A 1,108-nucleotide genomic window follows, 5' to 3' on the forward strand; every position below is an offset into this window, starting at 1 on the left:
AAAAAACTTAAGAAAATATAATATTGAGAGGAAGACATTCTCATGACATTTGGGACATCAAGGGTAACATGACAATAGCTCTGACGGCCATTTCAGGAAAAAGAGTTCCAAATTGCTTTGAAGGGTGGACTAGGTGCTGGAATCAGTGCATAGCTTATCAAGGAGAGTACTGCCAAGGTGACTAGTAATATTCAGCAATAAGGCAGGTAACACTTTTTCTAAGAGGAGCTCAAGAACTTAATTGTCAGACCTCATACCATGATAATCAAACTATCTAGAATTTTCAAGAAAGGGATAGAAACAGTCTGTGTATTTAAATAATAGACCAAGAGGTTGGAGCAGAAGTTATAATATTCTTGACAAATGTATTAAATAAGTAATTAAAAAACTTGAGGAACATTAGTGGAGATAGAAAATTGACATGTTAACTAGAATCACTGTGTATAGTTAAATAGGCAGTTACCTGCACAGGATCCTTTGGTTCACCTGACATGTCAAGCAATGAGCCGTGGTGTCGAGCTGTATCAGCCCTGAGGAATGGGCAGCATGTGCTACTTATTTTTCATAAAAGAGAGCCCCTTTACTCATTTATTCACCAAGATATAATGGTGAATCCATTCTTTTCCTCTTATTCTTCCTCTTCTTCCATTTTCTCATAAGCCTGCTCTTCTTCCTTTTCATCCTTCTCTTCCAGATTCTCCTTCTTCACAAAAAGGCACTGTTTGTGCTTGATGTAGCCCATCCACCAAGTAATTGGAATAAGGTTACAGGAGAGAGTAAAAAGATATTTAGAGGTCAGAAAGACTAATAAGAACTGTGAGAGAATGTTTATTATTTTGTGTTATGAGTTACAGGTGGGTAGAAAGTTAAATAAGTTGCCCAGTAGTTAGTAATAATTCACAATAAAATTGGTAGAATATTCAAGGGACATGTTATGTTATAGGTATAGTAAAGACGAATTTGGTAACTACTTGTATTTAGTGATTCTAGAGGAGAGAAATCATTGGTAAATAAGGCTCCTTGCAGAAAGACATAATACCTCATCAGACCATGACTCTATTAGTAGCTAAAGAATAGAAAAGAGAGAAATTTCATAGATAATAACTTG

Source organism: Otolemur garnettii, unplaced genomic scaffold (genome assembly GCF_000181295.1).
Source record: "Otolemur garnettii isolate 467f Iridium unplaced genomic scaffold, OtoGar3 scaffold00164, whole genome shotgun sequence".
Lineage (NCBI taxonomy): Eukaryota > Metazoa > Chordata > Mammalia > Primates > Galagidae > Otolemur > Otolemur garnettii.